At 35.2% G+C, this 13,383-nt stretch overlaps 1 protein-coding gene across 2 annotated transcripts in view; it reads left to right on the top strand.

Annotated features, from left to right (window-relative positions):
* TAFA2 (TAFA chemokine like family member 2) overlaps positions 1–13,383 on the top strand; it is a 181,553-nt gene that overhangs the window by 164,702 nt on the left and 3,468 nt on the right. Inside the window, exon 5 of one of the 2 annotated variants that reach the window (XR_004981791.2) lies at positions 7,933–8,181. The exons of the other annotated variant lie outside the window; for it this stretch is intronic. The gene's annotated coding sequence lies outside the window, so the exon portion shown is untranslated. The remainder of the gene's footprint in view (positions 1–7,932; positions 8,182–13,383) is intronic. 2 annotated transcript variants of the gene reach the window in all.

Below are 13,383 nucleotides of genomic sequence, written 5' to 3'. Positions count from 1 at the left end.
TAGTATATTACTATGTAACTATATGCCAAACCAATAGCAGAAATAGAGTACTGCAATAAAATAAAATAAATATTACAAGGGCAGAGAGAAATAAAAGAGAAATATTACAGATCCAAAAATAAATCCATAGTGAGTATATTTATCTACATTCCAAATTCAAATCTGAATTCCAAATCAATACCAAAGACAGACGACTAGTGTGAAAAGAACAGATATATTGCCAGGATGCTGAGAAATCCATACTCATACTGAGAGCATCTATACCTTCAAAAACAATATAGGAGATAGCCTGAGCTCAGTTATTTGAAATATTCCAATTTATCTAATTTTACATTATGGCTTCCAGAATTTAAAGAAAACTCAAAATTGAATAAGATCCTTGGAAAAATAGAAAATTTACTGTCTGAACACACCAACTGGCTTCATTTGAAGCCAAATTGTGTTCAGTATATGCATCCCACTGCTCTCAATCAATGCAGTTTTGTTACTATTTATAAATGCTGCTTACATTTTTAGTCTATCACCTCTTTCTCAATTGCAGATGCTGAGTTGTTTCTAAATTAATTACAGCTGATGAAAGGGGAGACAGTAATTTTATTTATGTTTCAATTTATAAAGTATGCTGTTCATAACCCTTTCAGCATGAGGAATGGAAGGACCCTTGTCTGGTACCTTTATATTTTGGTGGGCTACTCAGATTCCAAGTATCAAGAGGCAGCATAAAGTGGTGACTCAACTGCTATCAGTGCTGTAATAACTGCTGCTTGAGTAAGACATAATAATAATAATAATAATAATAATAATAATAATAATAATAATAATAATAATAATAATAATAATAAAATACAAGAGAGCTAAAATGTGTCCCTGGATATGAAAGGAGAATGGCATTTTTCTTGTAACTGAGCCTTACCTAATGTTAGCAATGCAGCAATGTTAGTTGTTGGTCTGTAGTTCAGACAAGCAACAGATCCATAGGTTCTTTAAGTGTTACTGTTTTTTCTGCCAAAGTTAAAAATGTGGTTGCTTCCTTCTTCATGTCTTTGTTCCTCTTCCTCCTCTGGGTTTTTCAGAAACAGCAGTAGTAATGATATGGAATTAGAAAAAGCAGAAATTCATCATCTAAATACAATGTGTAGGCTATTCCAGGATGTTTCTGGTAGGCAGAATGTATGGTAGTTGTGCTCAGTGACTGCTAAGAAAGCAGTGTATTTCTCACATGACATGTTTTACAGAGTAAAAATGCTACTAACTTACATGACATAAAAAAATTTGACCACTGAGAAATGTGAAATAACTATAAGATAGATGAATGATCTGCCATGTGTCAGGTACAGGAAGTACTTTTTCTACTATTATGTAAGGGGTTTTATAATTGAAGAAACCACCTCACTGTAAAACTACTTTGCTCCTCTGCCTCACTTCAGAGCCTCTGTATAGACTCCTCATCTCCTTCTTTAATTTAAAATGAAGATTTATTGGTATAATGTACATATATACAGTGACCAGCAATACCTGGAGGTTCATAAAAATGATATGATTACAATATAAGTGAGTGCACAAACTGTAGCAAAATATTACCCATGGAAAAGACTGATTGCACTTGTGACAGCCTCTTTGTTGCTATGGTATTTCTTTCCATGCCTTTGGCTAATCTATCACTAGGAGAAATTTGCAGCTGTCTCAGCATGTTTCTCTTTGCTAACTCAGAGACCACTGTATCTAATCTGTCATTAAAATAGCAATAAGTGGCAAGCACATATTTTCTAAGAATAAATACAAGTTTTAGGGGACAAGTAAGCTGGTAGTGGAAATAGGATGACATTTTCTAGGGTCAAACTGGACTTTTGTATTAATCAGTAATTATTGTTTTGATCTAGCACCGCAGTTCTTTCCTTTTGAAGCTTTGTATTTTTTGTAGGGCACCTAAACACTAATCTTTTAGGACACTTGGACATTTTGAAGGAAATAGTTATCATGCCAGCCAACACATGTTAAAAGGAGTCATCAGTATTCAGGGCTATGCAATTTACTGATTTTCCTAACAATAGCTTTTATATACCAAATTTGCTTCTTTAATGTGAAGTTGGTGTGCCTAGTTCTACCCTAAGTAAAGTTGTGAGTCTCCATTTGGCAGGAATCTAGGCCTTGCTGATGTTCCTTTGTGGTCACAGAAATCTAGACATGTCATCGTCCTTTCCCCAGAAGCAAACCTACTCTGAAATGTCTGCAAAAGAGCAATTATGGAATAAAGGATTAAAGGAAGAAGTGTTGTGGTGTGAAATGCAATAAGCAAATAATAGACTGAAAGGTCAGTAAAACTTGTTGGGTGAGTGAGGATAATCCAAGCATTCAAATCCCATGACATTTTCAGTTTCAAATTTTGTTTAGCTCTGTTCTGAGTTTGAGTCCTATGGATACTGAAATGAAGAATGAAAGTGAGTAACATCAAAAGAGAGAATAGATTAAAGGCAATATTCACAGGTACAGGTCTTTTGAAAAGATGGAGCCTGATTATAAATTACCTTGCTATATCTCCCTGTGAATGCACTGAGTATGGTCTCAAGCTATTCATAAGAGGCAATATAATTTTTTTTGTTTGTAGACACACTGTAGAAATAATGAAAAATGAAATGTTTTGCAATCCCTTCATCACACCCACAGCATAGTAGTATAAGCTGTAGTTTATGCATTTTTGTCAGGGAATAGTTTTTCTGAAGGTAAGATTGCAGCTAGGATGCATTGTAAGGCACCATTTTAGCTTCTCCAGAACCTGAACATTGACAGAATTATGCTGCAATCAAAGCAAACTATTCAATATTTAAAGAAAAATGCAATTAGATTTCAACTGCATGCCATTAATTACTAACCAGTGATTTTTGCAACCATTACTTCTTTCCATGTGCAAATTCTCTAATTAATCTGTCCAGCCAAGATGTTTTCTGCCTTTGTCCCAAAAAATTCAACTTGTGATTTAATTTTTTTATTCTTCTCCTTTGTCCTTTGCTGGCATGTTTGAGATATTGACCTCATGTCTGAAAAATAATTTTCTGCCTCTGTGGTGGAAAATAAGAACAAGTACTTAAGGCCGTTTGTTAATGACTGGTTTTCTTCAATTCATTCACCCCATGAATTTCCACTTTTCCAAAGTCCTGACACCAAAATCAAAGGTGTTTCCACTTCCATTTGCAGCTTCATCCTGCCAGTCTCTTTGCCATTCACAGCTGTGCAAAAAGGGCTCTTTGAATATCTAGCAGTCCTTTTAAATTTTCTTGGAAAAATTTTGTCAGGTTCTAATATCTCAGAAATTACTGTACAAGATGATATTCAAATGCCAGTATCATGTGAGTCATGCTGGCATGCTCTAAGACTAGTGCTTCTTTTTGTCTTGCCCTCCTTTTCAGCCTGTAGGGGCTTCTTTGGATCATTTCTGAAAGTCAGAAATGATATATTTCTGGTCAGAGAGACCAGGGTATTCTGAAACCTCACATGATCTGCTGCCTAAATAGCTTCAGGCAGAATTTTTTCCTCTTTCCCTGGGTATTGGGCTCAGGCTTCACAAACTCTACATCACTGCTAAGTTGCAGAAATGTATGAGGCTGGCCCTCAATTGTTCAAAAGGTAATGCTTTCATTTCTTCAAAACAACATAGTTTTCTTTCCTTACTCATTAGGACTAATTATAGAAAACATCAGAAACACCCCCTTGGCGCAGCTCTGCTTTTCTGCCTTCTTATAGGGAAGGAAATGAATAATAATCACTATGAAGTGGAGAATCAGACATACAGAGCATTCTGAGCCTACAGAGTCACAGAGTTGGAGGAGTGAACAACTCTCAAACCAATTGAAATCAGATTACTCAGACATTGTTCCATTGCATAGCAAAGTAAGCATGGTTGTAAATCTTAAATATTTCTCCCTAAGAATAATGAAGATAGTCCTATCCTTTGTGAAAACTCTTCTAAACAAAGAAAAAACTCAGGTAGGAATAAATGGAAGATTGCTGCCTATGGCTAAATTAAGAAAGAAAGTAACCAGCATAGAGTTAATTTCCATGAGAATTTCAAAATTGCACATTTTTTTTTATGACTTTTAGTTTACTCTTCTACCACCCTGGTGAACACCAAGTCAATTTCAGGAAAGTTATTACGGCTGTGTATAGAGAAAATACTCCAAAGGACTTTTCATGTTCTATAAAATGGACTCTGAGCTTTCTTCTGCGGCATTATTAGAATATACAGATGATCCCTTCGTAGATCTTACAGTCCTGATTATCATCCATCACCTTCCATATCTGCAATGATAAATGCCATAGAACTCTGAAGTGCAGATTCTGGCTGAAGCTACCAAATATCCCGTCCACCAGGGCTTATTTGTATGATGAAACCTGTAAAATTATGTTGGCAAGACCAACCAAAGTTTGTCTCCAGTTTATGAAGAAGAATGGGTTCTCAAGGAAACACAGCATTGTGTCAAATCAACGTGCATCTACAAATTCAGTAGTAATAGATCTGAGAATTTTAATAGAGCTCCAGTTTTGTCTCTTCAGATTGAAGAATGTCGTAAGATAAATTACTGATGCCAGCCAGAAGGACTTGTTTCTTCATCCTGAGTTCAAACTTTGTGGCTTAGAACCATGTTCCTGACAAAGGAAAACCAAAGAACTATATCTCTGCTCATGCTGTTTCTAATTCAGGCAAATGCACTCCAAAATCAGATTAGTTGTTATAGAAATTTGACATCTCTCTGTCCTGATTCCTTGTCACCTTTTCAGTCACCTTGGAAAATGTAAATTTCTCATCTTCAAGGCATCATTCCAATTCCACTTGCTAATAATTTTTATTCCTCATTCATGAAGAACAAAAAAGGAGCAGGAGACTTTATTGTAGAACTCAACTTGACAAATTTGAAGCCTATTTCTTGGAAAGCCAATTACTTTTTCGAAGGTCAATCAGGAAATTGCCAGAATCATTTTTCTTTCCCGCAACCTTAAAGCACATTATTGGTACTTACATTCCTGAAATTTGAAGGCTACAACCTCTTCTGAGCCTTTTGGTCTTTCCTTCATTACATGAGATTTTAGAATTCCAGAGTCTAATTGCAATTAGCTACTTTGATTCATTCATACTTTGTCTTAGGTCACAATCTATTTAGATAAAATAATGAGAAAATGCATATATGAAGACAACTGGACATGTTCTATAAGGAAGACATTTTAAATTGAATGCCACAGTAGGTTCTTAGTTGAAACTCCTAGCATTCATTTTTAGCTTTGACAGAATACTTATTTTCTCTTCACTGTGAAGTTCAAAAATAATATCCAGATGATCCTGAGTACAGAGATGTTATAAGGTGTTGTAACTTTCACCTGTATGTCTCCATAATGCTCAAGCAAGAAAACATTTACTTATTAAACTGACAGCACTTGTTCTTTTCATCTTTGACCAAGATGACTACAACTATTGGGAATCAGAAACTATAATCTTGGCTGTACCTTAGTGAAAGAGGCTTTATGTGTTGTTTTCCTGGGCAATGAGAAATCCTTCTTATTGTTCAGCCTCTGGGTGAAAAGCCATGTCTTCCTTTTTCACAGCTCTATTAGGACTTGAGAAAAGATATCAAAGATTTTTCTGAAATCCTCCAGATCTGCCATCTTTCTTCTCTTTCTTGTCTTTCTTATCTATATTGGACTAATGGCATGATGGGTACTCATACAGGAGAAGGTTAAAATTAGATTTCCTAAAAATTAATTTTATATTCTCTGAAATGGTACCCACTACTCTGTCAGTGCCTATTTTTTAAGCCAAAATTTCTCCAAGCACAGAAAAGTCTTTTCTTCATGTGGAAATTCTAAATGGATGAAAAGAGAAAGGAAAATTATCAAAGGGATTCAAGTTGATGACTGATTCATTGTTTTTAAATAATTTTTCCTTCCTGGATATTGGTTCTGTTGTTTTCTAACTTGTTTTTTAGTTATCTTATATTCCCTCAGCTATGGCAGTATTCCTGGAGGCAAATGTGAATGCACTTCCTCAAAATGCCAGCAGTGGAAGCTGGTAAGCAAGTGGGGAAAAATCACCAGAGAAATCTCTGAAGCTTGGGACAAAGGCAGAAAACACATCAGTACTGCACTAACAGAACAGCAGGTACTCTTATAGAGACGATAAAATTACAGGTAAGGAAATAATTTACATTTCTATTTTGAACTTGTCCAAATGGCTTGTTACTCTCCATTCAAAATATCAGGAAAAACCCTACAGCATAAAATTTGAAAAAGAAAAAGATCTCAAATTTGATTAACTTGGACAACCTGATTTTTTAGTGGGGATAATTGGAAGTTCTGACCTCATTTCTAGAAAAATATATTAAAAGATGAAAATTTTTATGCCTATTAGACAGTTTAGAACCTCAGTCTAGTTTTAAAACAAGGCTGGATTTGAGTTTTTTAAATTTGTTTTGCTTTTTTGTATTTAGAATGTAAACACAGGAAAATGCTTGTTATAGGTTTTCCTTTCCAATAAAAAACAAGTGTAGCCTTTTCCATAGGTACATGAAGTCAGATAAAGCCAAAGACAGAAGGACTCTGTTCCCATCTCTCCGTTAACACTTCCTGACAGGGTAGCACAACTCTTTCTTATGCTTCAGTTTCCTCATATGTTGAAAGGAAAGAGGTTATTTTTCTCTCCCAGTTGGGATGATTAGGCAGGATAAGTGGTGTAGAAGAGAAAAAAATTACTCTTTTGTAATTAATTGTCTTGCAGTCTTTTATGCCGCCATGCTGCAGTCCCACTATGGAGTTGTGAGCACCATAAAAACCTCAAGAGGATAATCCTTGTCTGAATTGCTGCAGTTATTATCTGTTACAGAAAGTAAAATAAGGTTTTTGTTTAAGTCTTCTTTTAATTTAAAATAGTTGTCTGTAAATGAAACATTGTGTTACATTAAAATAATTCTACCACAAACTCTGTTCTCCACCGAGTTACAGAAACATTGAGAAAATTAGGGTATGTTCAATACAGTGGCATAACCTTTTGGAAGACAGTAATAATGAGTATATAGGAAGGACTAATGAATTGGATTTAGCCTTGATGTAACTCATATATCTTCATCAATGATTCACTATCATAATTATCCCAGTGAGATGTACCAATTTATTTTATTTTGTAAACTATCCAGTTCAAGGAAGTATGAACACAGGACCATATTAATTGATTTCATAGTATTCAAATATGTAGAGATTTTATTTAAGCAAGAAATTTTTGAAATTTTGAGTTTAATCTTGTATATTTTCAATGATCTGCAGCATGATATTTAATTTAAAAGGGTTAAGAAAATAAAAGAAGAAAACTTCAAGAAATTTTGGTGATCTGTTGAGATGCTGTGTATCACATCAGAAGCAATTATTATTGGCAGGTTCAAAATCTATCTCAAATATCTTGATAAAGAACTATCTGTCTGAATTGAATATTGTCTTTTGAAATGTGTCCTCTGTTATTTTATAGTGTTTCCTGTAACCTTCTAATTTTTTTTTTTTTTGCTTTAAACATATGTGAGGAGAACACACTCAAATCTTTCATTTTGAAGGAATTGTCTTCTGACTTCATGACTCCTTTCTGTACCACAGGTCTATGTATGAACTTATTCTCAAAGAACTTTTCAATTACTGTTTTGTCATACTTAAATTTTGCTGATTACTTTCAGAAGTGAGTGTAATCTATCAGTTTCTGTTGCTTTTTGGTTTGAATTTGAGTATGTTTGGGTATTTTAAAGACCATGCACTTTTCCTACGAGAATTTTCTCTGATTCTGAAATGTTTTAACCTGTCATTTTTTATTTATCCTTGTAAGTTAAAAAAATATTCCAACTATCCCCGTTTTGTCTTCTGTAACTAATTTCATAACAGTGTAGTACTTGACATGTGTTTGTTTCTTAGGCAAACGTGTAAAAACTCCTCAAGTCCGAATGGAGAAGTAGAGAAAGGAGGTTTCTGCTGTGCCTGATGACAATTTTTGTTTTTTCCACACACAAAAAATATTCTGGCTCCACGATGGAGCACTAGTTGTGATGAATCCTAGTCTTGGTCGGATTCTAAGGAAGGGCCAGAACGTTCGTTGAGGAATAAAGAGTCAAACCACTCCAGAAAATGTGTTCCAGCCCCGGTTTATTACTCACAGAGCAGCAGGTGTGTACAAATACAGGTTTTACACAGTATTAACAGGAATTGTTGTGCCTTACTCCTCATTGCAGTTGCTTAGTTTGCTGTGGACATTGAAGATTTGTGGCTCATTTGGGCAGAGTTTCTGGAGGGTGGTTGGAGAGATTCTGACTGTGCTACTAAGCAAGCAGCCTCAGAGCGTTACTTAGATGCTTCTGGGAGCACTAAAATATCTTCACACTCTTGACTTTCAGAGATAGACCCAGTTGGTAAGCTTAGTTACTCCATGGGAAAACAGCAGATGCTCTAGAGAACAGCACTTGGAAGAGAAGTCCATCTTAATACATCCAGTCTGGTGTGGCACCTGTAGTTGAAAGCTCAGTATCACATACTGAATTACTTAAATTTCATAAAAAAACCCTAAGAATTGGGTATTTCCATTTCATTCCTAAGACAGGCTAGAAGCTGTTTACCTATCTTAAAACTGTGTTAAGGCTGAAGACCTTTATCATTTACAGGAACGTACGCCATGCTCTGAGGTATTTTTCCATTACCTACTTTACTAGTCCTACCTTTCAGACTATTTGAAGTAAGTGGAAAGATCACTTTACATGGGAAAGGTTTCTAAAGACTTTTAAAAATTTTTAACACTGACTGTCTAGATCTTCACTTTACAACCAAAAATTTCCAGCTGAAATCCTTAAGAGCAGTGGGAAATAAAGGAGTACAGCTGTATTTCAAATGGCATTGCATGAAATGAGTTTTCAGAATGTTTGTCTCTCTATAATGGAAGTCCTAAGCACAGGAACTATCAAAAGTGAGTTTTGATTAGTCACTATGCAATAAAAATATGAAAGAATTATAAGGTTTTAGAGTTTCATGGTTTTCAAAGGGAGCCTTTTGAGTCATGTCCTGGGAAATACTCTTTTTAATTATTAAAATGAGCTACTCATAGCTCCTGAAGGACAAGCGTGAGGATCTAGAATTCTAAATCGCTTAACAGGCTTGGGAACATGTTTAGATTAATACTTTTCATACTGCAGTGCCTAAAATAAAACTAAGGGAAAAATTTGAAGCTCTTGAGTCCTTAAATAAAAAGTTAGGTAGGATCAAAATTTTATAAATAGGAATGAAACATTTGATGACTTGAAAAAGTGTCTTCCGATACATAACCTTCTCTGAAGGTAAGTGAATCTGTGTAGTTATCATTAAATATCTGTTTTCCAGACTGCTCAAAAAGTAACTCAAATTTTGCCTTTTGTCATTAGCCCAGTCGAAGGGCTGTCTGTAATACTAAAATAAGGGCCTATGTCCTCATTAATGGTTTTCTCTTGCAGTTCTCTTGAAATGTGCTTGAGTCACCTTCATTTCTCAGGCTTTTGAAATGGTTCCTCCTCCCTCCAGAAACTCAGTTATCTAGCAATAAAGACCCAAATCCACATCTACCTACTGTAAGGGGTCTATACATATATGAGCCCTATTCCAGAAAGGTCCTTAACATCTTTTTGTCCACTTTACCCAATTCATTGGAACATAAATGACATGATTATCCATCTGTGAGGAAATTGTGAACCTGTCCTTTGTTAACATTTGCAAAGTACTTAGGATTATCACTGGTACAAGACAGTAGTACTAGAACAGAAGCATTTTCTAAGCTTACAAGTTGAACTGTTTCAGTGAATGAACAGGCACGAGTGGCAATGCAAGCTGTCATTTTCTTTCGCAAGCGATGTATGAATGATAGCGCATGGCAAACACACTGCATGGATTTTAAAGTTCCAGGAAATAGTGTGCTTCCATCTGTTCAAAAGATCCATTTCCAACCTCAACCTCATTCTCAGAGGGCATGAGTAGAGAAAATGCACTGGCAGATGTTTGTTTCTGGTTATATGGGCCCTGTTTCTACACTGTAGTATTGATATTAGTTCTTGCTACCACAACAAAATTATTTATGTTTTAGAAAAGAACAAGACTGATGTAGCCCTCCTGAGTTCATTCCTTTTTAGAAATAATTTGCTAAAGAATCACTTTGTTCATAATTTTATTAAATTTTTTGTGGTGTATTGCATACTGTTTAAGAAAGGATACCGCAATAATGACACAAAATGGACAGGAATATACTGCATACAAACAAGTGCTGTTTTGGTATGGGATCTCTGTCTTTTCTCCAGCACTTGGAGGACAATTCATGTTAGGCATTTCTTCAAGCCATTACTTATGGCTTTTGTCATTCCCTGTATTTAGCATATCTCATGTTGGTTATTAAATAAATTTGTGAGACCCCTTTTATTTTTGCTTGAAATCCCCGTACCTTTTTTGTTTCCCAGAGGCTTTTAATAGTTTAGAGAAAAATGGAAGGGGTGCCAAGTCAACTTTATCTCATGAAATTACACTTAGGTCAGGGTGAGCTATTAATTGCTTTCACAAAAAAAAAAAAAATTCTTTCTGTGTCTTACGTATCTCAAGAAAAAAAAGAAAAAGACAGCCTGAGTATGCTTAGATGACATGACCTATGATCACACACAATCTTATATAGTCAATGGAACAGTTCTAACTAAAAAGAAAAAATCCTCTCTTAATACTTTCTGTTTCTTTGGAGAAAACCCAGAACAGAGGGTCCATCCATTCCATGTGGAATCATCTGTCAAGGCAAGAAACATTGGCTTAAATATTTTACCTTTTCTGCATTTCCATTGATGCAGAGCCCTGTCTTCCCTCCAACTCTCCTCACACACTAAAGTCACTTTACTGTGCATGATGGAAAAGAGAGAGAATTAAATTGCAAGGGGAGATATAAAAAGGCAAGTTGCTACCTTTCAAGTGCTTGACTTTGCAAACTTTAGAGTCAATTTTCAGTATGGATCCTGTGTATGGCTTATGATAAACACAGAAAAAAATTCAAAAAGCTGCCAGTCAAAAAATAGTAATGTACAAGTTGTGTTATGAAATTTTCCAGCACACACTAATTTCAATATACCATATATTGTTATCTGTTTTATTCTAACATTATTATATAATAATTAATTATGTGCCTAATTTTGGATGCAGAAGCTATTCTGTAGCTAGCTAATGATTTGTGATATATTTGTTTCTGTGAAGAAACAGAAGAATTTTACTATACCTAATTGGGGTTCTGTAACTTTGATGCTAATGTGCTTGACTTTAGGGAGAAGTGCTTTATTATTCAGGGAATATTCTCTCAGCCATTCTTTACATCCTACTGCCTTGATGTTTCTTCCTTTCTCTTCTAAGGCAGAAGAAAGTCCTGAGTAAAAGTATCAGACTTAGTTTTTATTGAAAATCTATTCTAATGAAATAAACACTATTATCTGCTGTATTCATCCAATGTGTGGATTTCACAAATGAGGATATTTTTCACCCATTGTGGTTGTCCAGAAAAATATCTTGAGGCTGGTAGCTTTTCTAATGTGATGTCATGAGATCTTTTAATCTCTGATCCATTCTGCATTATTCTGGCAAAAAGATTTTACCCAAAGGCTCAGTTTGTTCTGAACATTTAGTAAGTAGAATAATGTGGAAATCTTCAGGTAAATTTAATTATATGTTGTGTTAAAATAAAACAAGCGAGTCCACATACAATTACAGCCAATTTACAGCAGCCACTCACTAATTTAAATTAAAAAGTCTGGAACTGCAGAGTACTTATGCTTTAATTGCATATTTAGGACAAGAAAATGAAGAGAATCTAATTTAGTGTATTTATGATATAACAACATGTGAGAAAATTTGTTATTATAAAGGGAGTAATTACATCCAAGAATGAACAATTTAATTCAAATCAACACATAGGATGCTAAAGGTTTCATGTACTTTTAAAATTTGTATTGTTAATTTTCCATACATATTAATTATTAACTGAAAACTTGATTTGCACACTTCAGGGTGTTACTGTTCTCTAAGGATTTTAAAGATCAGACATGTATTGTTATTGGTCCCTCTTTTCCTATGAAGGTCTTTGGCACAATACCTTAATACCTTACTTCCCAGAAACTTGAATCAAATAGCATTTACTATATCCAAAATTAAGCATTTCTGGGATTACCATCACTAGGTATTAGCTAAAATTTCATTGCTTCTTTATGAAACTGCCTTTAATATCCAAGAGGTTTATTCACTCCCTGATGTGTATGGTGTATGGATATATAACTTCCATTCATGTTGATGTGCAATCTATGCTTGAGCACAAGAAGTATTAACATCATACATAGAGGTAAATGTGGACCACTAATATATTTATATTTGTGTGTGTGTGTGTGTGTGTGTATGTAGGTGAGTGACCTGATATAGAGCAGAAATCTGAATGGCTATCTGCTCTTTTTCTTTCTTATTTTTATCACCTATCTAATTTATGTGACAGTGTATGTTACTCTCATGGGGATATTTTCACCACAGGGTTGTAGTGCTAGGTGGGGGGGGGGGGTAGATAGGCCTGCAGATTATGATTTTGCTGACTTTTCTGTGATTAAAAGCACATTTGCACTTCAAAACAGCCATGTAACTGAGAAGTCATGTGTGTGCAAAAATACCATTTTTGTTATCTGAAGTTTATCACCTTAGCCCATGCATAGATCTGTGTGTAATAGAAATAATACATCACAGGATAGTTGAGATTGGAATGCAACTCTGAAAGTGCCACCCCCAGGCTCAAGTAGAGACATCTAAAGCCTGTAAGGGCAAGACAGCTTTTGAATATCTTCAGTAATGGAGCCCACAATCTCCCTGGGCAAAATGTGCTAGTACTCAGCCACCCTCACAGTAAAAAACTTTTTTCTGAGAGGAAACTGTCTGTGTTGGCTTGTTCTCGGTTTCTTGTCCTGCTGCTGGGCACCACTTTCTGGCTCCATTTTCTTGCCCCCCTTTCTTCACACATTTGTACACATTGATGTGTTTCCCCCTGAGCCTTCTCTTTTTCAAGTTGAAGAGTTCCAGCGCTCTCAGCCTTTCCTCATATGAGATGCTCCTGTGTCTTATTTGCCTTAGTGGCTATTTACTGGATACACAGATAGGTAGAGATAGATATAGATATAGAGACATGTATCACAAATGAAGCCAGTAAAATTCCACCTGCGGATAGTATCAGAAGATGTGTATTTTACATTGTGTAGCTCAGTGGCACCTGGTTCTATGAGCAGAATTCCAGCTTGCTACAATAAAGCAAAAAAATAAATACAATAAGATGGTGCATCAACCTTTTGAGCTTTGGTGCAG

The sequence above is a fragment of the Molothrus ater genome, chromosome 5 (assembly GCF_012460135.2).
Source record: "Molothrus ater isolate BHLD 08-10-18 breed brown headed cowbird chromosome 5, BPBGC_Mater_1.1, whole genome shotgun sequence".
In the NCBI taxonomy this organism is placed as follows: Eukaryota; Metazoa; Chordata; class Aves; order Passeriformes; family Icteridae; genus Molothrus; species Molothrus ater.
The sequence above is the reverse complement of the archived record's forward strand: the minus strand, read 5'-3'. Positions and strand labels throughout refer to the sequence as shown.